At 42.8% G+C, this 27548-nt stretch overlaps 1 protein-coding gene across 4 annotated transcripts in view; it reads left to right on the forward strand.

The window, feature by feature from the left end:
• Window positions 1-27548, forward strand: part of LOC102681632 (beta-1-syntrophin-like) — an 82693-nt gene that overhangs the window by 35937 nt on the left and 19208 nt on the right. The window lies entirely within an intron of this gene.

Below are 27548 nucleotides of genomic sequence, written 5' to 3' on the forward strand. Positions count from 1 at the left end.
CCTTCTCGCCAATTTACCCAACCTTCCATCTCCCCGTATCTTTCCCCGGCAACGTTAAATAAATGTAATTATCGCGCAGAGTGACCCCGAGACTGTCAAAAACTTGATCTTTGATCTTCGTCTTCATCTTTCTCTCTTCGTTTCCATTCTTTCTCTTCGATCCTTTCCGAATTCTATCTCTGTTCGTCATTTGCATACGAATCGACACCCTCTCGCGAAAGCTCATCGAGAGATTAATGGGATTAATCGCGCGAGTAACCGTCTCGCAGAATTCTTTTTCTTTCGAATTATCCTTTCAAACGCGAATCATCCAAGCAACGCAAAATTTTCTCCCTCTAATAAAAAAATTCGGAAACCACGAATCTTCTTGATTTCGAAGTAGGGGATGCCGATCCTTCGTTTTCGAATTTGCCGTGGTCGTCGCGAGGCGAGGTGAAAATCGAACGGACAGCAACGCTCTCCTCCCGATGGCTTTGGATCGTGGAGTAGCGGCTGACAAACGCGGAACCCCGGCGTCTGACCTCGACGAGGAGGCAAACCATGCTTACCACCCCTAACAGAGCTGACGGATGCTGGAATACCCGGCGTAATTGATGATAGTTGACGGCAACTGTTGCAAAGCCGACTCGTGTCTCGAGAGATCGGGATAGAGCCGATGAAGCTTACCGTCAAAGCGGTATGCCGTCCCATCGCTCGACCATCCTCGAACTTCTCTCGTGTCTTCTCCACCGAATCTTGCCCCGAACGTCTCACAACGCGTTTCGATCTGCAATTTATAAATACACCCTTTCCCTTAACTTTGCTTCGCGTGTAAAAACGGATCGATCCTCGTTTCGATCTATAATTATCTCGAAATTAATTCATTACATCGAGAGAGATCGTTCTATGTGTAAGAATAATCGTTCAAACGAAAAAAGAAAGAAAAAGGCGAGAAATAATCCCTCATCGAGAGAAAAACTCGCTCGAAAACGTAAGATCCCGAGAGATTCAGCGAGACAGCCAACCCGTTTCGAGAGGTTGTTGCTTAAATTCGTACGAATTGTAAACGTCTTCATCCATCATCATCCGTTTCACACAAGAATGCATCCGTACACGTCTCTTTACCGCACACTTTCTACATCCGAATCGAGGAATTATCACCGCGACATCGCCGATATTAATTCCATTACGGGAACGAAGACAGATACCAACGATTAACACCCGGCAGAACGAGTTTTCCATTGATGGGAAGATTCGGGAGAAGGAAGCGCGTGTAAAGGGGAGGAGGGGGAGGAGAGGAAACGTGGTAGCAATTAATACCGAAGAAGGAGCGCGTGTACCGTGTATTCGTTCGAAACTTAGGGAATCTAATTTGCCTTGGGTGTGGAGAAGTTGCGCAACGGTGTATCTGATTTTGGCACAAGATTGCTTACCGGACTCTCCCAACGAATTCGTACGAACTCCCCGAGCGAGTCGTTAATCTAAGTTTCTCATTAACAAATCGAGCTCGCGGCCTCTCGTTTTCTTCCTTCCTTCTGGAACGATTGAGAGAGAGAGAGAGAGAGAGAGAGATAGGCGGTTGAACAAACGGGCGTTTTATCAGAAAAAACGCCTGGAAACGAGCAGTTCGATGAAGTAACGAGGGTGAAACAGGCTGGACTCGTCTCTGAGAAAGTTTCGTTGGCCCGTTTCCAGTCACTTTTTCGAGCCCGCGTTCCTCCCTCCCCCCTCCAAACGTGTAACGGCCGCCAATATTTTTCGTTTCCACGGGAACAACTAATCCGTTCTGTTCTTCATTAATGGGGAAAATCCTTCACGTGCTTCCTCCAGACGGTTCATCCTTTTATTGGCCGGCTTCCAACGCGTTTCCGCCACTTACCACCGTCTTACTCCGTCTTCATTCCTTGCTCTCGCTACGTTTCTTGCCTCCTTCTTAGAGAGAATTTTATCCTTTTATCCTCCGATCGAAAATGAATTTTTTAGAAATTATTCTTACAGACTTTTACCCTTTTTTTTTTTCTTTCCAACTCTCTTCAATCTTTTTTCCTTCTTTCGAGAGAATCGAGAAGAATTTTGCTCATCCTCGCGTTTGGAAATTATTTTACGAATTTCTTTTCGACACCCTCTCCGCGAATTTTTCCATCGAATTTTTAGAAATTATTTTAGAAATGCGCAAAGGGAAAACATAATCGTGACAAATATTTCTCTTTCTCCCTTTCTCGCATCGGAGAAAAAAAGAAATAACTTCACAGCGGCTTCTCGCCGCGCGACAGCTCGTCACAGTTTCCCATTACACGATTCGTGAATCTTTCATTAGAAAGGAAAAGTTGGTCGCGCTTCGAAGCTTTTACCCTTTTATTCGCTTCGAGCCTCCGGGAGGGCGATGCTACTCGGTTTCGCCGAGGTATTTTAAATTTACTCCCATAGGTATGCGTCTCTCTGTATGCAACTTCCCTCTCTCTCTCTCTTTCTCTCTCAGTATCGATGGAAGCACGCCGCATCTCTCTGGAACAGCGCTGGTTGTTCGCAATAGTTGCCACGATGATATTGGATTCAGAGAGAAAGAGAGGCCGTTTCGAGGCCGTCGAGATTGAGCTTTATGAGAGTTACGGCCCATTGATAGCGATGCGCCGTTGTCATCGTCGTCCCCTCCGTTAAACGAATCCCGTCAAGTTGGCGTAACTTCGCCAACCAGACCGCGATGACGTCTATTTTGTCCAGGGATTGGCCGAATGTTGAACCAGGAAAACAGGAGATCCCTGCGCGTTTCCGGTCGGTGGAGGTAACAAAAAGGAACGAAAAGAGAACGTTCACGTTCCCTGATTCACGCTCTTCTCCTTTCTCTCTGTTTCCTTTCGATTCGTCTTTCTTCTCTTTACTCCTCTCTTTTTCACCCACCGCTTTCTCTTTCTTTCTTTTTTTTTTACTCTGCTTTTCCCCGTTTTCCATTCACTCCCATTTCTTCGCGATCGCTGTCTTTTTTCGTATTTCTCTCGCCTGTTTCCTTGGATGCGCGAGGGTTGGCGAATTAAAACTTTTTACCAGGAAGAACAAACGGGCGAGTAGATAGGGCGGCGCGTAATTCCTCGTGGAAGCGTATAGCGGCAATAAAAGGGTAGGGCGAAACGAAAGGGAGGGAGAGGTCGAAGGGATCTTAGGGGAAAAAGGGGGAAGGAGGAGGATGTTGCCTCGCCACGCAAATTCACCGATAGCTTTAACACCTACCCTTCATCGCTCTCTGTAACTTTGTAAGTAACGCGCTACGCGCCTGGCCTGGACCGGATCTGACTGCTTTTATTCCGTTTTATTATCGAAGAATTCGAGGATTAACAATCCTCGAGGAAGTGTAGAATTACGTTCGCACGAAACCATCTTCCAGTTCATTCAGACGCGTGGAAGAGAAATCGAACGTTTGTGAATTTTCTCTGTCTTCTTTTATTTTATTTTCGCGCAGAACGCATCACAGATATATAAGAGGTAAAAGGATAAAAACACGCTTCTTTCCTCGCACGAACATCACGCGCGTTCACTCGACGTGGAATATTCAAAGAACGTAATATCACGTAATAAACTAACACGTAACGATCCTCCCCCCCGATTTATTATTTCGAAATTTCGTACATCGTACGTATAATATTTCGTAGCACAACGATCAAAGAACGGGGCAATGTATTCACTTGCCCGACGTACAGTTGTGGCTCCGCGTCCCGTAGTTTCGCTCCCTGGAATAATTATGATATCGTGGAAGAGATATTGCAGGGTGTACTCATGGTATTCGTGGCGGAGAACAGGAAGGGGCGTAGCGGACGAAGTAGATAAACCAACTTATTCGTAGCCAGACGTTATAATGTGGTCGCTTTAAGACACGTTCCACGCGGGACGAACGTTCTCTCTTTAAATTTTTCCAAACCAAATTGCCGCGATTTTAATGCCGATTTGAATTTACGTGCGAGAATTTTTTTTTTTCATTTTTTTTCCTTCCCTTTTCAAAGATCCGACGTAGCAGAGAACAGGGAAAATTTTCAATCAACGAGGCGGGTACTAAAGTTCCGTTGATCCTTCTCTCTCTCTCTCTCTTTCTCTCTGTTCGTAGCTTCTTTGGTGTGTTGAATGATAAATTGGTCTGGTCAGTCCCTTGATGTTAGCTGAATTAGTAATACAATTTGTGACACTCGGGTTACCGCGCGGTCGCCGAGGTTTCCTTAAGTCCTATTCACATCGCAACTACGAAAGTGGTATCCCCGGTGAAATTTTCAGAATTTTCGCGGGAACGTTCTTCATCGAACGTCTATTAATACAGGCAATTTAATTTCCTTTATTAAATGAAAATTCTCGTGACGGATGGATTCATCCTTTGGAATTTCATTTTCGTACGAATTTCGATAATTTGGCCGGTTAATCGGACGATTTTATCCGCAGACGATAAAACGGATTAAATCTATTTTCATCGTCGAGCGTACATATCTCTTTTCACCCTTTTCGAATTCTTCTCGTTCGGAAACGAATTCTAATCCAAATCGTAAAGAGACCGAGTCAAATTTAATCAAATTTCGTTCTCGGTGTCAATATCGAATGAATTGCATCCCGAATTTTCCAATTTTTTTTCCCCGTCAAAAAGCATAAAAGTTAGTTCGCGGTTACTCGAGGCGCGAGCGTGAGGAACGTGATAACGATGGCGTAGGAACGTAGTTAAAACGCGTTGGAGGAACGCGTGTCTGGAAATCCAAACGATCCCGCGACCCGTAACGCCTCCTCTCCTAAATGTGAACTCGGCTTAAGCCGTTGCGTGAGACTGAATCCTGCCGCGAACTTCGCCACGTTAATTGTCTCGGAAGCCGAGGATATCGTAACTTCATGATTCTCTTGGTCGTTCCTTCGCGCTTCCGGTTGTTCAGTTATTCACGCGTCCCTGCTTCAGTCCTCCCCCCTCCCCTTGGCTTCATTCTCCGTTTTCCCAATTAGCCAACCTCGTAAGAGAAATCGTAAGAGAAATCGAGCTTCTTCTTCTTCTTCTTCTTTTTCTTCTTCCTCCCTTTCCGTGACTCGGAAGTCGGAAAGCTCGATAGACTTGGTCACGAGGATTAGTTCTCTCTCTCTCTCTCTTTCTCTTCAGCAGTGACTGGACGTTTTTCCCCCCTCGTTCCGGCTCATTCGTCCGATCAAGGTGAGAGGGAGGGAGGAGGAAGGGAGCTATATCGATCGATTTAATTGTATTAGAACAAGAAACTGCAGCAGGTAGACGAGGTACACGAGATTCGAAACCGAACCTTGGAGCAATGGATCCTATCGAGTCTCATCTTTCTCCCATTATTCGATTATTTCCACGATTCTCGCCGATCCCTTCCTTTTCCCCGTCCCGTCGTTTAATAGTTTCCTTACTTTTCCAATTAACCGTAATGATTGTACCGTTTCGTTATCGTAATTCGAATTTGCGCGGCCAAGATGAGACGACGATCGTATCGATGACGATCGAGAATAAAAGAAAAAGAAAAAAGAGAGGAAGAAAAGACATCGATCGAAACAATATTCCCGAATGGACCAAGGCAACTCTCGAATATATTATATCTCTATCACCCATAATGGGACGAGTATCTCGACGAAGCAAATCGAATCGGTCTTTATCGAGCGAAATTCTCCTTTTCCTCTCTTTTTCTTTCTCCTGGAAGGGGTTTTCGGAATGTTTTGAAAGTTGGACGGCATGAAAACGAAAAGTGACAGAAGAAGAGAGAGGGAGAGGGCCCTGGCTCGTTTTATGCGACGAGCGATTATTATGCGTAAAGTCGCGATTTTTTCTTCTTATCTTTCTTCGTTTCGTCTCGATCTACCCGTCTTCTCGCTTTTCATTTTTCCATTCCGATTATTTGCCTCTGTCTTATCCCTCTTGATTCCAGTTGCAGTTTTTTTTTTTAACGTAATCGAAGAGGGATCGAAAATGTTCGAGACGGAATGAATCCGACGAAGGGAAATAATTAATGGTGATTTTAAATTTAAACTCGCGAGAGCTCGATGCGTGTCTCTCAACGTAACGGACGCGAAATGAAATTACATCAATCAAACGTCCCTCTCCTCCCCCGGAGTTTCGCCGTTTGGCGAGTCGCGGCGCGAAAATTTCCACCATTTCCATGCGCGTGGAACGCGATTATTATTTATCTGCGCGGAAACTTAGGGTTGAAAGTTAACGGCGGCGGCCCCGAAAAGCACATGGCCGGTCTCGAAAAGCAACGCGAGTTGCGATATGACAAACGATATCGCGCCGACTTCTCTCGTACGAGTGACTTTGCCAATGTATCTGCCACGCTCCTGGCATTAATCCTTATTAACCGATATAGCGAAGCAGAGTGCGTTATGCGCGCCAGCTATCCCTGAAACGGGAATTTCCTGGAAAATAGCGGCGGGATAATTACACCGTTGCGTCCCTGTTAATTATAATAGGCTCATCGCGTACGGTTTCACGGCTCGGTTCATCGTTCCCCCCTTTTTTCGTTCGATCCCTCTTTGTTGCTCTCTTTTCCCTTGGCTGATCGATTTTCGCGTCTTGTCAAATCTTGTCCTCGAGATCCCTTTTTTTTTTTCGAATTCGATATTCGATATTTCTTTCTTTGAGGAAGATCTCGATAATCTTGCGTCCTTTGAAATTAATAAGATTGGATATATGGAAGATTATATTGTACTCGAACGATAGAGTTATTTCGAAAAAATCACACGCACGGACTGTTTTTCACTTATTATGAACCGAGGTTAGTTTATCGTGGCGACTTATCTCAACGAGCGGCGTTTCCACGGTCGATAAACGGGGTCGACAGACTACCGTCATTTGCAAGTTAATAAAGGTATTTAAATGTCGTGCCGACTCGATATATCGCGCGAGAAATGCGCTCTATTACGATTGTACTACTCGGTATTCGCGATACGATACACAAGCTCGTTAAACAATTTCGTGCATGTATCGTTCGAAGAATCGATTTTTTTTCCAAGGGAAGAAAGAAAGAAAGAAAGAAAGAAAGAAAGAAAGAAAGAAAAGAAATCGTTGGTCGAAACACAAGAGTTTCGTGGCTCGATTCCTCTTCGTATCTCACCAGCAATGCGTACAACGCGGTATATGGTCGGTGTATACGATAACAGCGTGGGCGATAGTCGGAGTGGATTTGGCCGCGTTTGCACGGCTCCACGGAGGAGCAGTTAAATCTGATTAGCCGAGAAAAGCGTTGGAGGAACTCTTGTTAAGACGAGCTACCGTGACGTCACGTCCTGAATTATCCGTTTCCAGATTCCAGGCCTCGCCTCCTCCTTGCGCTTGCTCTCGCTGCAAATGAAACGTCTCGTACAATCCTCGCTGACGAGCTGTTCGTCAACCCCTACTATCTCCTCTATCTTGGCTAGCAATCCCTCTTCTCAAGTCCTCCGGTCAGCAGCCGTCTCCTCGCCTCTCTAATTGATGATCCGAACGATGAAGCCGGAGTACATTGATAATTATTCACGTGGCTTGTAAAAAAGTTGAGCAAGAATCTTCTCTCGTCGATAGGATTCTTCTGGAAGTCGAGGCTCGTTCCTGGGATCATTTTTTAAGGGATTGGTTGTCATCCGGATCGACGGTCGGTTATCGATTAAGCTCTGGAAAGCGGTTAACTTTTCACATACACGCGCGCACACATGTACATTGATGGATCGAGCGTCGAGTTGTTGATAACTCGAGCTTTGACTTTTGAGCGCGAAGGTAACGTTTGAATTAAGTCGGAATTATGATATCAAGGCGAGAGGATTGAAACGAAGATTTTTCGAAACGGACCAATATGTTGTCGAGTCAATCGAAACTTTTACGAGAATTGCACAAGCGAATTACACGCGATCTCACGTCGCATCTTTGCTATTTTCGAAACACATTACGAAGCATTCTATCTAGCTTATATACGAGTGAATAAAATTTAAATGGCCACTCGAAACGTTATGTCGATGGAGCGAATCCGCTCGATTTCGTCCTTCGAAGGGGGAGGATTCTCTCGAGGGTGTCGTTTTCGGGAATATTAATGAAAAAGGAGGGGGAGGAAAAGAAGAAAACCGGTTCGACGATAACCGAACGGCGAGTTAATAAATCAGTGGGGCGAAATCGCGTGTGGTATTAAGTCGCTGATAATGCGGATTTGATTTGCTCGATCGACGACACGCTATTGTACCTCGTACATACGTGAAATACGCGACCGATTTCTATCGCGTGCGATAAAATACGGGCGGGTTGCCGGCCGCGGTCGAAAATCGTTTCTGCCCGAGTTATGGAACGTGGTGGTAGCAGTAATAGATAGAAGATCGGTATCGATGACAACTTTTCGCAGTTGTCGCTCCAGCGATCGCTTTATTTAGTCGAACGGAACGGATTATGCGACCCGTTGACGAAATTACGATAGAAGGGTGAAGGCATTCGCTACGAATCGCTGTTATTGGTCAACCTGTAACGTCGATCGAGGGGATGAATCGGCCAGATTTTCGATCTTTTTATCAACGCGCAAGGAAACGATAGTCGAGGATAATGGCGAGCGTTGAATCGAGGCGGTAAGTGGATCTTCTTCCCCTTCTGGAAACGCGAAATTCCTCTCCCTTTTCACGGAGGCAACATTTTCATTCGGGTTCCGTAATACGCATAATTGCGGAATCTTGTCTCTGGAAACTAGACACACACCTCTCCACCAGATCCTTTCTGCCATCGCCCGTACCCTGCCTGCTGAACCCCACTAATGAGGAAATTACAGCGTCCGCGTGTAATCGATAACGAAGTGTCGGCGGGGGTTGAATGGGAAGGCAGCCAGAGTCGCCAACTTTCAACTTCGATTATTCGTCCGACGATTCAGGCGAGCAAGATGATATTCGTAGCTGCGGCCAGCAATTTCCGCAGTTTGTCGAACGATTATACGAAGTGAATTTTGACAAGTTGAGTGATATCATTCTTGATTGATCCTCACTTTTCGCGGGATTTGGATCCTAAATTTTTATGATACGCGTAGAATTCGTTTCTGAGGTAACCAGCGATCGATGTACGGGAAGAGAAATCTCTTTCCATCGCATAGGTTCGAAAATTGGGATGCAAGATCGAAATCATTTTACGATCTTTCCATCGGTAAGCGTATTTCAAAATTATATTATATTATTATTCAAAAAATATACTTTCCTCGGAATTTTTCATCGACCAAGTATAAGAAAGAGGACTCTAGGGTTTTTCAAGTTGTAAAATTAGCGAGTCGAAAGATTATAAACGATCGTACGTCGAAGAGAGAGGGCGATTCTTTGTCATCCTCGCCTGGATGGCTGGATCTCGATCGATCGATACGTCGAACGGGAATCGCGCGTAATATTTTCACGAGATTGCTGCAACTTAGCAGCCAAGAGGAGGAGTCCCCCTCCGTCGTCGGCTATTTGTTTTCCAAACAAAACTCGGCCGGCCGCGGAGGAGTCGCGAGGAGTTGAACGCCGCTACTCCATCCGGGGCATTAATTCACCCTAATTGCTCTTCAAAATTTAATTTCGCATTCAGAGACTGAAAACAATCTCCGCGCGATTATTTCCTCGGCTACGAAGGAATGGAACCGGCCGGGTGCCGACCTATTTGAAGAGGAACGGCCCGTTCTCTAAATCATCGTTTTCCGGGTCAATTGTTTGCACGGTTGAACAAATATCTTTTAATACGTTATCGTTGTAACATTGTTCCACTCTCGTTCGTCGAAGAAATTCGCTGTTAATTCATGTTACGTCTCGTTGCTGCAATTATCTCGACGAACCCCCAGTTCGTTCCAGTTATGGCCCTGTTTGCGGACACAATCTAGGCCAGAGATTCTTCCTTAAATGAACCACTCCGACCATAATTCAAAAATTATACCGACACATCGTACATCTGTATTACAAAATTTCAAAAAAAATTCAAGCCATTTTTTTAAATAGTCTGAAAGACTTGGTCGAAAAACAATTTTTGACGAAGAAGAATTTTTACAGAAATATTCTCCAGATAATATTATTTTAATATTGTCCTGTTAAATTTTCACTTTGAGTAGATCGATAAATCAGGAGAGGGGAAAAAACGAATCGAATTTCAAACCGTTTATTCGTAATTCTCGTAACTTTGTTGCGAGATGATTAACAAATGATAAAGAGATAGCTCTGATAACATAATTTTCTTTAAGCCATTTTTTTAAATAGTCTGAAAGACTTGGTCGAAAAACAATTTTCGACGAAGAAGAATTTTTATAGAAATATTCTCCAGATAATAATATTGTAATATTATCCTGTTAAATTTTCAATTTGAGTAGATCGATAAATCAGGGCAGGGGAAAAAACGAATCGAATTTCGAAACATCGTTTACGTTTATTCGTAGCTCTCGTAATTTTGCTATGAGATGGTCAAGAAATGATAAAGAGAGAGCTCTGATAACATAATTTTCTTTCTTCTCGACAAAGAAGAATTTTTAGAAATATTCTCATCTCCAGATAACATGTAATATTATCCTGTTAAATTTTCACTTTGAGTAAATCGATAAATCAGGACAGGGGATAAAACGAATCGAATTTCAAACCGTTTATTCATAGCTCTCGTAACTTTGTTGCGAGATGGTCATCAAATGACAAAAAGATAGCTCTGATAATTTTCTTTAATCAACCCCTTCTTAATTATTCCACTTTTCGCCGATTAATATTTTATTATCGCTCGCTCGTTTCGAATTCCTCCTCCCCCTCCCCCAAAGTGCAATATGGAATCGCACATTTCTCCGTGTGTATTGTGTCCGTTTGCCGCGCGGATTAGTAGACCACACTTGACCACCCTATCGGGGCTGTTAGTATTATAACGCCTCCGATTCTCGGAGGATCCCGCAATGTAAACGCGCATCCCACTTCCCAGGTATTAGGAGATGCGAGTGGAACACCTTCCCCTCTTCTCTCTCCCCGGGCAAAGCGTCAGTATTCGAGGTATCGCGTGCTCCTTTCAGAACCTTTCGGAACGCTCACGGCGGAATACTCGCGCCCTGAGACCTTGAGAAAAATCCACTCCTGCGAACAAATATAAATATCGATCGCTGCTAGGGACGCGTTGCATGCAAAATTGCACGCGAAAATATGGATCGTTTCTTGTACGATAATAATAGCCTGTAATATTTTTTTAATCAACGCCTCCCTCCGTTTCTTCGTCTCTCTTTTTTCCTTCCTTCTTTTTCGCTCGGAAGGGACACGTGGAGGGTGGAAACGGAAGGACAGGAAGCGCGGCATCATCGTCACTGCGAGCGTGAAGACGTTGATGTTGACCGACAGAGAAGCCAAGAGGGAGCTCGATTCTTTGCGGTGTAAATGATTTCGAAACGAAGCGTTAGGGGGACAGTTCTCTCGAGGGAAATAACCACCTCCTTTTAGGCGATATTTTTCAACGATACGACTCTCGTTTGAACGATGGGCCCTCGTCGAGGGTGCGCGTGGCTTCCGAAGACGGGAGAAAGAAAGGAAGAAAGAAAGAGAAGACGTGGAGTGGGAAAAATTAGAAAGGGTGATAATTCATGGGTGCGTGAATAAGCGGGGATTAATAAACACTGCGAAGGATGCGTTAGAGCGCGTGTTTCATTTTCGTTATTGCAATATGGAGGGGCGATGCGATTGTTTTCCGAATCCGTACGCGTTATCGTGTTCCCCTTCTCCCCCCCTCCCCACCCTGTTTTTGTTCCGCGCCTCGTAACGCAACCCCTTTCGAAAACTTCTCTGCGCGTAAGAGGCGTCCTCTTTATTCGCCGCGTTTCGTCATCAGAGAGATGCGGCTCTTAAGCATTCGTTCTCGTAGCACGATGCGGTGCGTCATGCTCGTCCCCTTCAGGGATCCTTTCATTTGATCTCTACCCAAGCTCGCCCTACCCTCCCTCTCCCTTCCCAGGGCTCGCTGTTTGCTTGTCCGAGACGTTTTTCGTCTCGTTAGACGTCTCGTTCCTCCGTGTCTTTGAACCGCTCTCCCGGCCAGTTGCGCGACTTTCACAAGATCGTGAAAAATAACCCTCCCCCGTGAAAAATAAATTTCAAGCGGGCAAACTGCTTAAACGAGATCATCGGATAATTTAACGTTTCTAAAGGGGTTTTTGCAAAGTGTTACGAGTAAATCGATCGAGTAAAGGAAAAAAAAATGTTACAAAGAAAAAGAGCAACACGATACGAATAATTACAAATATAATCGTAGAAGAAATAAAAGAGATCGCAAATATTTCACGGAACATAATTTCTAAGCGACCACCAGTTGTGTACGTGAATTTAAAAAAGTCTCTACAAAAAAAAAAGATGCGGCGAGGAGAAACCGAGGAGAGCTTCCGGTGGGAAACATCGGACGTTAATCGGGCAAATAGAGGGAAACGTTACTGGTCAAAGGGGAAAGGGAAGAAAAAGACAGTTGGAATTCCGCAAGGAGGATCTTTATCCTTGTCAACTTTGCATCGATGGAGAGACGGTTGGATCGGTTTCGTCTTAGTCAGCGGAGACAAAAAGCTCGGTTAATTCACGGGAATGGCGAGCCGGTGGACTAATTGAGAGCATTTCTGGGCCGATCGACAGGTCGATTATCGCGCGGTCCAAGTCGTGATCGCGGCGACACGTACTAAGTGCACCTCGGGGTGTTGGAAGGCGATCCGGCCGATTATTGGTCCGTTAGGAGGCGCACGAGCTTAATGGACTCGCAAGAGGGACGATCCACCCCCTCGTATCTCGTTTATAAAAGCCACGACATCGTTCGCCGCTCCTCGATCTCCTAATCCTCGCCCTTTTTCTCTCTCTCTCTCTCTCATACTCAAGAAAAAGAGATTGCTCTCGTCTTCTTCCTCTTCCGTTCCGTCCCGCATTCCACCCCCGTCACTTTCCTTCTCGATAAACTGGTCGATCGCGCGGCCAAGATACTTTGTTCCTCGGAACACGAAAACGAAAGAGGATAAAACTGACCGATATTTGGGATATTTCGTTCATTTTAGGATATTTTGAGATATTTCGTTTATTTCTCAAAAGGATTCGCGTCCTTGAAATTCTGTTATATTCTGTTTCATTTCACATGATTGTGGTGGATTAAATGAGACACACGAATGACCATAATTGTAAAAACTCTAAGAAAAATTCCTCGATTTAAGACAAAAGTATCGCACGAAAATTGTTTTAAACGAATTAGTTTATTAGAAGCGTCAATGATATTACAGATTCGAGAAAGGATTCGCGTCCTCAAAATTCTATTATATTCTGTTTCATTTCACATGATTGTGATGGATTAAATGAGACACACGAGCGACCATAATTGTAAAAACTCTAAGAAAAATTCCTCGATTTAAGACAAAAGTATCGCACGAGAATCGTTTTAAACGAATTAGTTTATTAGAAGCATCAATGATATTATAGATTCGAAAAAGGATTCGAAATTCTGTTCATGCTCATTTCACGTGATCGTGGTGGATTGAATGAGACACACGAGCGACTAATAAAAACGCTAAGAAAAATTCCTCGACTTAAGACAGAGAAAAGTATAAGAGCACGAGGAATCCATCGTTTTCCAAGAAAGATCATATCATCTTCTCTTCAACTTGACAAATTGAAAAATATACGAACATGGTGGAACGTTGATTATCCGAAATCCTAATTGCGCGGATTTGCCGAAATTCTGCGGAAGGAAAATTGGAACCGCGCCGCAAAAAGCTCGAGCTTCGTTAGGGACGTTGAACCCGTGCAAAACAGATAATTAGGGGATGAGAGAGTTGGGCTCGAATTTGAATCCGAGATTAGAAGTAGTAGCTGTCGACGATGCGTTTCTCGGGGTGCACGCCGATGGGATTCGAGGTCGCGCCAGAACCTCGTGCCGACCTATGAGCATGCGTTTATTAAATTGCTATCCTCCTGTGGGCTTGCCGACGCCCCCTGGTTACCCGCGACGTTGCCACGTTTAAATCTGAATTAACTGCTCGGGCGTGGTTCTCTCGGCTGCGTAACCGTCTTCCGTCCTTCGTCCAGGGGTGGAGAGGATTCCTCTCTCTCGATCCTCGAGGAGGGACGCTGAGAATCGTGTGATACGATCGAGATACAAATGTAAAGGATCGAAAGCGTGTTGAATCGTTGTTTCTCAAGTCATCGAGTCCTTCGTGTACATATGCTCTCGCGAAGATCCCCCTCTGGGGGATTTTATTTATTATTATTATTATTATTATTTCGTTATAATAAAGATACTGCGATCTTCTTTAATTAATGATCGTTCGTCTCTATGAATTTTCGCTCGAAAGAATTTTCATGGACTGATGATTCTTTTTTAAAGATTTCTTTCACGTTTCGGTCGTCGAGTCGTGTAAGTTATAATTTTCATAAACGCGAGGAAATTTTATCGAGGTCGGACGAGATAGAATGGAACGGAAGAGGTGGGGTTGATGGAGAATTATATTATAATCGCGTACGTGTAGAAGTAGAATTTGAGGTGGAAAAGTGATTCGAGAAGCTGTTTGCAGGGGGTAGGCTAATTTCGATGTGTACATATTTGTAGAAGCGGAGCGGTTCGGGACGGAGTGGTACTCGACACCTCGCCGCGTCTCGTCGAATATTCCTAGCAAAGTGCGGCGTTGTTCGCCGATTTGTACATTTCAATGGGTCAGATTTCTCGAGAACAGACTTCGATCCGAGTTTTCTTTCCAGAAAAAAAGAGAAAGAGAGATTTTCATCCCCCCAAGCATTTCAATTCTGATCTTTCATAAATCCGATTTTATTTCCACGGTTTGAGCACACTCGTCCAACAGAAACACCGAAAGTAAACGTAATTTCTCTTCGACGCGAAAATATTTTAATTTCCAAGCAATACCCTCGATTTCGGCCGTATCCTCGAACTATTCGCCATTTTCTTTCACAAATTTTCCCATAATTTTCGCCCTCCGAAATACAAGCCTTGTAAGATTTTTCATCGTAAAAGGGCCAACCGCTCCGCCTTTCTCGCCCCCAACCCACCCCGTTTGATAACCGCAGTTTCCCCCTTCCCCGCTCCGGGTGGAAACTTAATTAGGCCCTCGAAATAGCACTCGGTCAGCACCCCGCTGTAATCGCGGCAGCTGACCTTTTTCCATCCCGTCGTAATCCTCGTGCTCGCCATTCCCTTCACGATCCAAGAAGAAATGCGAATCGGGGAGAAAATACAAAATTCACGGCGAACCGTGGCTGGCAACCGTGGCCACTATATTAAGGCCTCGAAATTTACGACTACGTTCAACAACCTTCGTGTTTTGCTCGCTCTTTCCCTACGAGCCACGCGTGCCTCTATTACCTCCCCCACCCCTTTGTACAGGGATCGCGATCGCTTGGCCAGCCCTCTCGTTTTAATGAACACGGGTCGATTCCCGTGGAATATACGACACTTATAGAAAACAGGTGCCGCTCTTTATTGCGGGTTGACATATTGCTTCTCTCCAACTGTTAGCTCAGGTGGTTAAGGGTGGTTGTTGCTTGCTCGCCACTTTTCCCAACGAGTTTGTGGATTAACCCTTTGGCGGCGAAAATTAACCCCCTCTCCGCCCGATCGGAAGATTTCATTATTGAGGGAGGAGAGAGGGAAGCTGATCAATTGATTTTTACTTTCTATGGAGACTTTTATTAATCTCGATCGAGCCATCTTTCGTTATCTCTTTATTCCTTTTTGCTTACGATTTTAAGACAAGATCTCGCGAAGATAACACTTTTTCTTTCTACCGATTTGAATTTTACCCTCGCTCCTATTTTACCTCTCTTTTCCAGCCCGAAACCTCGAAACCCGGATGAAAAATCGGAGGAGAAAAGGAGACGCGAGTTACGTGTTACGTCCGAGTTTCCCCGATTATTCGCAAAGCGAAAGAGTGTCTCGGCTATGATGACTTTTTCATCATTCGAAAGTGCGGTTTAGCGCGCGGTAAATATTTCAACACGGCGCGATATAGCCGTTCCAAGACAACTCTCTCTCTTTTCCCTCCCTTTTCCCTCCCCTCCCCCATTTCTTTTCAAAGGATAGCGGGGCCACGGAAACTTTTCTCATTCGAAAGGCGAAGTTGAATTGCGATTGCGTGTTTACCTTTTTCCTAGGGTCGAAGTTTAATTAAGTGGCCGGTTCTCATGATTTATCGTTTGTAGCCGTTCGAGGGGCTTCCGGCTCCAGGCAGATTTACCGGCTAGTTATTTTCGCAAGATACCACGTAAGGTTTCGCAGCTTAGGAGCCTATTCCCCGTGCAGATCTTGGATGGAATCAATCTACTTAGGCGCCCCTTTCCATCCTCTTTCTGCGTTCTAATCCTCTTTCTGCCGGATGCTTCATTGTCCGTTTCGACAAAACAGACTTTAAACAAATTTTTATCGAACGATGAGGTCGAGTTTATTCTATTTTCGTATTTTCTTTTCTCTCTTTCTCTCTCTCTCTCTTATTTATTTACACCACCCACGCGGCTCAGAAACACCCCCTCCATTTCCACGCAGGTTGTTTATCGCGAATATAAATTAGAATCTCGGTGTTGGAATAATATTTGGCGAATACGGTTCATCGTCGAACATGAGCGCACGCACGGTTGAAAGATTTTGACGCGGTGCTTTCCGCGCTCTGAGAAATCTGGCCGCGTTTACACGCGGAATAATACGACACGCGCCGGTGTCGTATCGTTCCGTTTAAAACTTTTACGATGTTTGCTTTATGCCACCTTCCTCTCCGCCTCCCATTTTTATCGCCACGCGTTTTTTATCCCCGCGCGCGGCACAGGAGAGATCAAAGTTTCTCGTTCCCGGGGACGAAATTTTGTAGCGGTACTCTAGTCAACGCAGATGACAGAAAGGGCTTTGAACGCGAGCGTTTTTACCGGTCGCCTCAGAGGATCTCTCAGTGTTTTACTTTTCATCCTTGACTGTTTTACCTCCTCCTCCTCCTCCTCCCCTTTTTTTCATCCCCTCGTCCCACAACCCCTTCCTCTTCCACGCGATGTTTACTACAGGCGCGCGCGTCTACTCGCGGGGGGAGGTGTATGCTTAATAAAATTCGCGAATGAAAACGTTTTCGTTTCGCGCGGAACGCTTCGTTCTGCCGAAGCTGTCATTGCTTCTTCTTTTACATCGACGTTATACAAACAACTCGAGGTCTAATTTTTAGAAAAATTCTTCGTTCGAGGATAAAAATGTTCAATTTCGAATTTATCTTAACTCGACGATTAATCTTTCGATTCTTGCGCTACGATCGTGTAAAAAATAATTCTCGAAGAATATTTTTCCAAAGGAATAAGCGAATCGAGTTAACGAGACCGTTCGAGGATTAAACTATCCACATCATTCTTTTTACTGACTTATCATCGATATTTTCAAATTTTTTTACGATCGAAAAAAGAAGAGATTCCTTCCTCTGATATTTTCAATATTCGATAAAAACCTTTCGAAATGGAGGAAAAAGAGCCCTATTAATATTTTTGATCGAAGCATACGTTAATTATTCTTCGAAGCTTTCGAAATTTGATTGAACCTCGTTTTTTCGAGATCGAGAAGAGAGGAAGGGAGAGGAAAGTTTGCTTGGTTACACGTTAATGGCAGCGATCGAAGTTGGACGGTCGATAAGAAAGAGCGTTACGACTTATCTTATCCCGTCTTTCCTTGATTTTATCGCGCGGTCGGTCGCTCCTGGATCGCTTTCGGTTTCCCGAAACGCAGGCATAAAAGTAGTCGGAAGAGGTCCCGGGAGATCGTCTGTCGGGTTCGGTTGGCAACCTAACGACACAAGGGTGGCTCTTACTTTTTCGTTTGCTTCGGAGCTTCCTGCCATATTGCCACTCAAAAAGGCATCGTCGTCGTCGTCGTCGTCGTCGTCTTCCTCCATGGGCGTCGCCCTCTGGATTCGCTCGATTCCTTAATGCGACCAGTCACTCTCTCCCCTTCTCTTCCTCTTCTTCTTCCTCCTCGTCCCTCTCTTCCATACACGTCACAGGATCGAGAGAATCGATGGATAGGATAGGATTAGATTGGAGGAGGACGGTTTTGGAAGAGACACTCGCCGATCTACATTCGAGACCCATTTCTCTTTTCCTTCCTTCCTTCCTTCCTTCGAGAATATTAGTCGATAAATTTTCGAGGACGAGGAGCAGCGTCCACTGTCGTCGATAATTTAAAAAAAAAAAAAAAAGAAACGATCGAACAGCTTCATCCGAGCCGAACGAGAGGAACGAGATCGACGGCAAACATCGGGCGTCCCTCCTTCTTCTCATCTATACTCCTCGATGGCCGAACTTGGTCGGTGTTTCCCGACGACCTGCATTTTTCTTGAGGAGGAGAAGAAGGAGGAGTTTATCGAGGAGGAAGCTTTCGTCGATAAATCGACAAATTTGTCGGACAAATTTCGTCGCCGATCATTCGAGAATCAACTCGTAACTCGCGAACAAAAATTAAAATCACGTTCAAATTATTAAACGAAGCGAGGAAAGATTCTTCGATTCTTCCTCTTTTCTCAATTCATCTTTTTCTTTTTTTTTTTTTTCTATTTTTTTTTCGGTATTGGAACGATCGGTTGGAGATTTATCTTTTAACGGAAGGATTATCGCGTCGGCGTGGAAGGGAAAGCCACCGCGGGAGGGGAGGGCAAATTCTGTAAGAAGTTAATCCACCATCTTCGTTTAATAATAAGCGCGCTTCCGGGGCAGTGAATTCGCAAAGCATTCGGGCATCGAGCAGAGCTCTCAGAGTTTCTCCAGAAACGGCGGAGGAACAGAGGGAGGAAGGAGGAGACAAAGAGAGGAGCGGAAAAAGAGGCGAGAAGAGGAGGGGGAGGAGAGAGGAGGCTCGTATAAATTGTAGCTACCTCCCCCCCGCCCCCTTCCTTCGCCGTTATCGAATCTGCAATTAAAAAGTTCCGCAACTAATTTCAATTTAATCGTACGCCGTTCGCGCCGGCCATTCTACACCCCCTCCCCCGCTCCCGTCCGCTCCACTCATCTCGCATCCTCGCCTCTCCTCGTCTGTCTCGTTTCTGTTCGCTCGAAAGAGGCCGTAGTTTAGAAATTCGTCTCGTTTTGTTTTCGAAACTGTTTCCCCCACCGCTCGACGACTCGTTTTGTTTTCGTTTCTCGTCGCGAGCTCGCTCGTTCGCTCGCTCGCTCGACTTTCGCCCATTTATTTTTGTTTTGCCTCAGTCCTATACTTGCTCTCCCGTTGAACGGATCGTGCTCGATGCGTACAAATACGTCGGTAAAATACGTCGCAATTAATCGGATTTATCGCATCCGTTGCATCCTCGCGCTATTATCATTCTCGTGTGAAAAGACGACGAGAAAAAAGTGGAAAGGAAAAACGGCGATATTTTTTCTCCCCCGCCCTCCTCCGGCGAAAAGAAGGATATTAACCGGACGACTTGTGTTGTGACCCGTTGCAATTGCGTCGTTCGCCACGCCCTATTTATCTTTTTGTCTTATTGAAACGAAGTTATTGAAACAGTCGAACGCGAAAAATAATATTCGAATATTCAATAGTGAATGGATTTCACTCTTCGACCGATTTATTAAGCGTATTCCACGGTTATTTGAAAATTGGAAGAAAAGGAAAATCTCGAAGCGTATTACGAGATTTTCGAAACGATTCACGACGCAACTCGTCGTTTAATCGATTTAATTGATAAACGAGCCCGCGTTTCGTTTTGGACGAAGAGGATAGGAAAAAGTAGGCTTCGAAGGAAAAGGTGGGCGGGGATGAGAGTGCATCTTGGACATCCGTATGCGGTGGATTTCCGTTTTCCCCCTTTCGAAGGGAAAGTGGTGGCCGCGCGGGCATCGACGCTTCGTGCCGTGAACGCATTTCACAGCTTAAGAGAAGATTAGCCAACCCTCTCGTAACGATAGGATTTGACCATTGAGGGGAGATTACCGACGCTGGCCGAGCCATTCGGCGCGGATCCAGCTTTAAGCGTGTTACACAATTACGTTCTGGGAGTGTCTGGAACCGCACGGTCGAGTTAGTAAAGGCCCAGATATCTGGCTCAACGTATTACCGTTAATAAGATGGAGAGAGAGAGAGAGAGAGAGGCTGCGCTCCCTCTTTCTCCCTCCCCGTCCGTCTCGTGCCTCGTAAATAATCCGATGGATCTAATTGCGATTCCTTGGGGAGATGTCCCGGGAGAGCTGTGGAGCAGACGCGATATTTATGTAGTATTAATTATTTGATTAGCGGCACTTACCGGCGCGCTCTCGAGGTATGGCAATACCACAGGTGTTTCTTGATTACTTTGCTAATGGCGAGATTCGGCGAAAAAGCGAAATACAAAGCGAATCGGAATTGAAATTAATTTTCAGATTATTATTGTTGTCGTACGGGAGATGTTTCGAATTGTTGAAAATCGCGTTACAAATTTCTCGATTATCGTTTCTTTGTAATTTTTCTAAATTTTTTCTAAATTTTTGAAATCGTAAGGGAGGAAAATTATTGAATCGCGATAAGCGCGAAAGTTATTCGAATAATGAAGACGAAAAAATAAATTGCGTAATAGAAAATCTAGTTAAAAAATAATGAGATGTCGAGTCGAATTCGAAATGAATTTGAATTGTTTGATTAGTGTTAAAATTTCTCGATTATGTTTCTTCGTTATTTATTCGAAAGGCGAGGATAATTCTAAAGGGAACGAAGATAAAAAAGGTAAATTATCGTGTGGTATTTTTTTGAATTTGCTTTAAAAAAACGGTGAAATAGTTTAAATTAAATTTTGAAATCGAAAGGAAGGAATTTCGAATTATTTAAACTTTATCATGATAAATGATAAACGAAAGTTATTCGAATAATAAAGGAAGATTAAAAAACAAATTACAGAATTTCGAAAATCTAGTTAAAAAACAGTGAAATATCAAATCGAATTCGAAATGAATTTTGATTTGCATTTCGATTAGTGTTAAAATTTTTTAATTTTCGTTTCCTTGTTATTCGAAAGGCGAGGATAATTCTAAAGGGCGAACGAAGCCAAATTATCGGAATTGAAATAAATTTTAAATCGTAAGAGAGGAGTTTCGAATTATTGAATCGTGATAAGCGCGAAAGTTATTCGAATAATGAAGACGAAAAAATAAATTGCAATAGAATTTTGAAAATCTAGTTAAAAAATAATGAGATATCGAATCGAATTTGAAATGAATTTTGATTCGAATTGTTTAATTAGTGTTAAAATTTTTTAATTTTCGTTTCTTTGTTATTCAAAAGGCGAGGATAATTCTAAGAGGAACAAAGATAAAAAAGGCAAATTATCGTGTGGTATTTTTTTAGATTTGCTTTAAAAAAACGGTGAAATAATCCAAATTAAATTTTGAAATCGTAAGGAAGGAATTTCGAATTATTTAAATTTTATCGTGATAAATGATAAACGAAAGTCATTCGAATAATAAAGGAAGATTAAAAAACAAATTGCAGAATTTCGAAAATCTAGTTAAAAAACAGTGAGATATCAAATCTAATTCGAAATGAATTTGATTTGAATTGTTTGATTAGTGTTAAAATTTCTCGACTACGTTTCTTCGTTATTCGAAAGGCGAGGATAATTCTAAGGGGAACGAAGATAAAAAAGGCAAATTATCGTGTGGTATTTTTTTGAATTTGCTTTAAAAAAACGGTGAAATAATCCAAATTAAATTTTGAAATCGTAAGAAAGGAATTTCGAATTATTTAAACTTTCTTATGATAAACGATAAACGAAAGTCATTCGAATAATAAAGGAAGATTAAAAAATAAATTGCAACAGAATTTCGAAAATCTAGTTAAAAAATAATGAGATATTAAGTCGAATTCGAAATGAATTTTGATTTGCATTTCGATTAGTATTAAAATTTCTCGATTATGTTTCTTTGTTATTCGAATGGCGAGAATAATTTTAAAGGGCGAACGAAGCCAAATTATATATATTATCGGAATTGAAATAAATTTTAAATCGTAAGAGAGGAGTTTCGAATTATTGAATCGTAATAAGCGCGAAAATCATTTAAATAATGAAGGAAGAATAAAAGACAAATTGCAACAGAGATTGAGATTTTCGAAAATTTGTTGAATTTAAAAAATAGTGAGATATCGACTCAAATTCGAAATGAATTTTTATTTGAATTGTTTGATTAGTATTAAAATTTCTCGATTTACGATTACGTTTCTTTGTTATTCGAGTAGCGAAAATAATTCTAAGAGCCGAACGAAGGTAAAAAAGCAAAATTAGCGGAATTGAAATAAATTTTAAATCGTAAGAGAGGAGTTTCGAATTATTGAATTATGATACGCGCGAAAGTCACTCGAATAATAAAGATGAAAAAATAAATTGTAACAGAATTTCGAAAATCTAGTTAAAAAATAGTGAGATAGTCGAATTCGAAATGAATTTTGATTTAAATTGTTTGATTACTTCTAAGGGACGAACGAAGATAAAACAAACAAATTATCTTGTGAAACTCGATTAATGAAGACGAAAAAAAGGAATTGTAACAGAATTTCGAAAATTTAGTTAAAAAATAGTGAAATAGTTGAAACAAATTTTCAGATTACAAAGAAGTTTGATTAGTTAAATTTGTTAATTAAAATTTCTCGATTATGCTTTTTAATCGAATGGCGAGGATAATCGTAAGGGATGAATGAAGATAAAAAATCGTGTGAAACTTTTTTAGAAAATTTGCTTAAAAAAATGGTGAAATAGTCGGAATTAAATTTTAAAATTGTAAGAGTTTCGAATTATTGAATAGTGATAAACGCGAAAGTTATTCGAATAATGAAAACGAAAAAACAAATTGCAATAGAGTTTCGAAAATCTAGTTAAAAAATAATGATCTAATCGAAATAAATTTTCGAATTATAGATAATTTTGAATCGTTTGATTAGTTAAATTAGTTAGTTAAAATTTCTCGATTACGTTTCTTATTCGACTGGCGAGGTGAGGGATGGCCGAACGTAAAAAATCGTATGAAACTTTTTTATTGAAGAATTTGCTTAAAAAAAAACGGTCAAAATTTTAAAATCGTAAGAGTTTCAAATTATTGAATCATGATAAACGCGAAAGTCATTCGAATAATGAAGGAAAACTAAAAAACAAATTGCAACAGAGCTTCGAAAATCTGGTTGAAAAACAGATATCGAGATGTCGAATTCGAAATGAATTTTCGAATTATAGAGGAGTTTGATTAGTGTTAAAATTTCCGAATTACGTCTCTTTGTTATTGAGATGACGAGGATGAACGGGAGGATGGAGGAAGGCAGAAAGGCGAGTTACCGGGTGAAAGTTTTCGAGAATCTCTATGAAACGCGGCCGGAGGACGCAAAAAGTGAAGGGAGAATGGAAAGGAAAGAAGAACATAGTTTCGGTGAATCGCGGGGCCGAGTTATATATTCGGGAGAGGTCCCACTTAGCTATTTGTCAGTCTGATGCGAATCTTGGCGGAACTTGTGCGAGAGCTCGGTGAAAATTTCGGTGAAAAAGTTCTCCCTCCCTTATACATAGATAACGAACTAGAAACTCTCGCCTGTAATTTCTCTCGATAAATTTATACGGAATCGTCCTTAAAATATTTCATATAGATCATATCGATAGATCGATCGCTTTATTTCGCGTGAATGATTTCGCTCTTGTCCTAACACGAAGCATTATCGCGGATATTACAATTTTACAAAATTGTAATATGCTTCACGACTGGTGGTGTTTTTTTTAAACGGAGAATGCTTGAAATGTACTCTTATTTTTTCGCAACACGGTCTATTTTACGCGAAAGCAAGAACACTCTCTGTGCAGGGTGGCGTGTTTTTCTGCTGAATTTGATTAGGTGAATGGCGAGTCTGCGCGAAGAAAAAAATGTGAACGAGAAATGCAGGAACGAACGAATAAACCCGAACAATTGTATCGTAAAGCGAATTGAAACGAAACTATAATACATTTGCTGATTTCTTTTTTACCATATGTTGTAACGTTGATCAAAAATTAGGTGATAAAAAAAAAAAGAAAAAAATTACAGAAAATAGATCAGGATCAGGATCTCTTCACGGTCGATTGAAAACGTCTTACTCCCAACACCCGAGTACAAATATACCGAATATTCTTCGAATTAAAAAAAAAAAAAAAAAAAAAAAAAAAAACGTTTTACTCCCAACACCCGAGAACAAAAACACCAAATATTTTTCGAATTAAAAAAAAAAAAAAAAAAAGAAAAGAAAACGTTTTACTCCCAACACCCGAGTACAAATACACCGAATATTCTTCGAATTAAAAAAAAAAAAAAAAAAAGAAAAGAAAACGTTTTACTCCCAACACCCGAGTACAAATACACCGAATATTCTTCGAATTAAAAAAAAAAAAAAAAAAAGAAAAGAAAACGTTTTACTCCCAACACCCGAGTACAAATACACCGAATATTCTTCGAATTAAAAAAAAAAAAAAAAAAAAAGAAAAGAAAAAACAAAGCATCCAATTGCACTTTCGAATCAAAACTACGGAACGAAGACCCACGTAGATTTGCATTATTTTCGTGTTAACCGATCGTAAAGCGAGCCGTCTCGAAGCCCATCCATCATGATCGGAGCGAGAAGGCATCGTTGGACGTTAAAAAGATAAGGCGACGGGCGAGCCGACGCAGCCACGTATAATCCCGGCCGGAGGAATCAATCGGCCGATAGCAGCACGTACACGGTAAATCGCGTGCCACCGAATGATTAGGTTAGATCAAGTTGGATCGACGGGTGCGGTGGATAGAAAGAGGGTGGGAAGGAGGAGACAGACGGGTCTCGAAATTGGCGAACCGACCGACAGCTTATCCACTTTATCCGCCTGGTATTACGAAGCCAACGTGCGATCCAATGTACCACCGGAGAGAGAGAGAGAGAGAGAGAGAATCTGCCGATCCACTTCTACCACTCGCTTTCGATCAGCAAATTCCGCCACCTTCCTCCCCCCTTATTTATCCAACACTCAGCATCGCGAAACATCTTCCAACTTTGTCTTCGCCGCCATTCTCCCGTTCGATATGTGCTCCCTCGAGATGAAGGGAGGAGGCTGCCCTCGTTTCGCATCGCGTCCCATTTTCCTCGATTGATTAATTTCACTCGCACTCGGATATTAATTATGACATATATGCATCGATTCGTGACGATGAATTCTTACGACGACGAATCAATCGAACGAATCAATGGTGTTTTCTTTTTTTTCTTTCTTTCTTTCTTTTCGTTGATTTCGAGGATTCTTTTTTTTTGAAGATGATATCGTTGTTTTTTGCGCGTGGATAGGAAGAATTTTTGTTTCTTTCGGTCGAGAGTTCCATTCCATTCCGTGTGATTGATCGTTCAGGGGAGGGTAGGTTTAACGGGGAGGAGGGGTGGGAAAGTAGCGCAAACAAGGGAAAATCGTATTCCGCGTTTAAAGTTACTGCGTTTTCGAGTGGAAATTCAGCGTGTTGCAAAAAGTTGACTGCAGGCTTGGCGCTCCAGCACGTGAGCACGACAAGCTGTGCGAGGGAGGGAGGTGTGTGCACGGAAAAGGAAGAGAAAGAAAGAGGGGAGGGAAAGAAGAAGGGCGGCCAACTACTAAGTTTGCAAGATCAACTAAAGTACCCTGACGGTTGGCTCGAAAGTCGGGGCCGGGAATACGAAGCGCCGCAACAAAAAATAAAATAAACGGGGCTTATCCCGAACTCAGGCGGGTGTAAATTACAGGAAGACCGACCCTGCGCCGTGTCGGGGAAAAATGCGGCCACTCCGACCCTTCTATTTTCGCGCGTGTACATCGCATTATGACCTCGGTGATATCCGCTTGAATTACAAGACTCGACGGAGTTTAGAATCGTTCAACAAGAAACAGCGTTCACAACTTCTTTTCCTCTTTTTAGATTCTTGGCTGACCATCCGTTCTCACGATAAATTTCGAGTATCCTATCCCTCTTCCCTTCTTTAACGAGACACCGTTCCAAATCTCATTCTCGGCCACGCTTCAATCCCTAAACGTCGCGTGCCATTCCTTTTCTCGTAACACGTACTTCCTTTACGTATTTCTTCACGAAAAATCCTATAGAACGATTCTCTCTCGCTCGTTTCCTCTTCGAGAAGGAAAACAGTCGAATAATTTTTAAAATCAAGTCGTGCAATTGATCGAATCGATTAATCTTCGACAGAAGGATACATATCGCGATAAAGTCGATATTTCACGCTCTATGAAAAAAATATATATAGAACGATTCTCTCTCGCTCGTTTCCTCTTCGAGAAGGAGAACAGTCGAATAATTTCTAAACTCAGGCCGTGCAATTCGAATCGATTAATGTTCAACAGATCGATACAGAACGATCTTCGACCGCGATAAAGTCAATAATATGAAAAATATATAAATTTAGAACGATTCTTTCTCGCTCGTTTCCTCTTCGAGAAGGAGAATGCTCGAATAATTTCTAAAATCAGGCCGTGCAATTCGTCGAATCGATACGGATCGATCTTCGACCGCGATAAAGTCAATAATATTTCATGCTTTATGAAAAATATATATATATATATAGAAGAATTCTCTCTCGCTCGTTTCCTCTTCGAGAAGGAGAATGCTCGATCTAAAAACTAAGCCCCGAATTTCTAAAACCAGTTCCTAGTTCAACCAGTCGAATCGACTAATCTTCGACAGATCGATACACACCCACCGCGATAAAATTGGCAATATTCCGCGCGGAGCGCACGACGCAATTTCCAAATGCAGTCCGCAGATCCAATTTCCGAGGTGGCTGCTAAAATCGCGCTCGAATCGCGCGCGTACAAGGCCCGTGTGTATATCGCGCAAAAACTATCGAGATATCCCCTCCCTCCCCCTCCTCTATCGGCGAAACTTGCTCGTGCACCCACCGATTTCGCAAACGGGGCAAGGGGAGGGGAGAAGGTTGAAAAGTGGATCGAACTCGCGAGAGATACGGAGACGCGCGGTGACCGGGATATCGGATAGGATATTGGATCCGGATTACATATTAGCCGGAGTCGTTTCGAGGAGCAAGAATTTTTCTCTTGCTCCTCGTATCGTGAAAACTTTTCGTGAATTTCGCGGATACAATTTTCGAGAGCACTCTCTCTCTCTCTCTCTCTCTCTTTTCCTCTCTCTGCGTGGAGATTTCAATCTTGAAAACTGTCCAGAAGAGATTCGTTGAGACGAGAATCGAGAGATGGATGAACGACGACGTAATTTTTATCCTCGGGTACGACGATTAACTCGAGCGATCGGACCCTTCGTGCATTAAGCACGGTTTCTTATCACGGTGGTGATATCGCGAGTAGGTCGTCAGGCTCGATTATTAGGGGATGGTTCTTAATTAAGAGGCTCGCTTGACCGGCGATGGAGCCGGCCATTTATCAGAGCTCGGGGATCAGAGAGCGGGGAGGGGAGAAGCGAGAGGGATGCTGTTATTTTTCGTATCGCCCGGACGATACGAGTCTTGGTTCCTTTGGAGGGTGAGATGTTTCTGATGATGAGGTATCTTACTCGAGGGTGGAACCGTGACGAGGGTGGAGAAACGTTAACGAACCACCTGTAAGAAACGTGCCTCGTGTTCAAGGTCTATTAACGTCGTGTCGAGACGTTCGTGGCCGTGTAGCCTGATTTTTTTTTTTTTTTTT

The sequence above is a fragment of the Apis dorsata genome, unplaced genomic scaffold (genome assembly GCF_000469605.1).
Source record: "Apis dorsata unplaced genomic scaffold, Apis dorsata 1.3 scaffold_163, whole genome shotgun sequence".
In the NCBI taxonomy this organism is placed as follows: Eukaryota; Metazoa; Arthropoda; class Insecta; order Hymenoptera; family Apidae; genus Apis; species Apis dorsata.